The following is a 1,254-nucleotide window of genomic DNA, read 5'->3' as shown; positions in this document are numbered from 1 at the left end:
GCCTACAGGAACTGCGTCACAATCGCTCGCCATTCATTCCTATTTCTAGCACGCTCTCTTTCCTCTCTCACATCTATCCTCCTATATATATATATATATATATATATACATATATACATATATATACACAGTATGTATAAATAAAAATATGTATTTATCCTTCAGAAGTAAACTTAATAAACACTAGTCTGATTAGAACTTTTACGATTGATTACCTACAAAAATTTCTAACGTGGACAAAAGATCTTTGAATAACTATGAGGAGGAGCATGGTGCTATCAAACTGATTCTCTCCCTAAAAGATATTTCATGGAAACTCCCTCTAGCTTCTACAGTACCTCTCAAGAGAAAATCCCGTGGATGAACTCTTTGAGATGAGCTTGCTTGTAAAGACCTTTACTTCCACCCTACAGAAAGCTTTTGATTCTGTCAAAACTTTAGTAGTAATGAAACCCCTTTAAATACAAGGAATAGATGAATCTTATGTTAGTAAACTTGAAGATATCTATACGGGAAGTATAGAACCTCTAAAACTACATAAAGATAGTGTGAAAATTCCAATTGAAAAAAAAAATATGAAAAAGCACACTCGACTAACTGCCAGGTTACTGGCAAAGAGCTTCATTTCTACCCTACAGAAAGCTTTTGATTCTGTCTAAACTTCAGTATTAATGAAACCCCTTCAAATGAATTTTATGTTAGAATACTTGAAGATATCTATACGGGAAGTATAGCACCTCTAAAACTAAATAAAGATAGTACGAATATTTCAATTGAAAAAAATAATACAAAAAAGCACAGTCGACTAACTGCCAGGTTACTGGCAAAGAGCTTCACTTCTACCCTTCAGGAAGCTTTTGATTTTGTAAAAACTTCAGCAGTAATGAAACCCCTTTAAATACAAGGAAGAGATGAATCTTATGTTAGAATACTTGAAGATATATATACATGAAGTATAGCACTCCTAAAACTACATAAAGATAGTTAGAAAATTCCAATTGAAAAAAAGAATACGAATAAAAACTTGACTAAGTGCCAGGTTACTGGCAAAGAGCTTCACTTCTACCCTTCAGGAAGATTTTGATTTTGTAAAAACTTCAGCAGTAATGAAACCCCTTTAAATACAAGGAATAGATGAATTTTATGTTAGAATACTTGAAGATATATATACATGAAGTATAGCACTCCTAAAACTACATAAAGATAGTGAGAAAATTCCAATTGAAAAAAAAGAATACGAATAAGAACTTGACT

Source organism: Palaemon carinicauda, chromosome 2, assembly GCF_036898095.1.
Source record: "Palaemon carinicauda isolate YSFRI2023 chromosome 2, ASM3689809v2, whole genome shotgun sequence".
Lineage (NCBI taxonomy): Eukaryota > Metazoa > Arthropoda > Malacostraca > Decapoda > Palaemonidae > Palaemon > Palaemon carinicauda.
Note: the sequence above shows the minus strand (reverse complement) of the source record.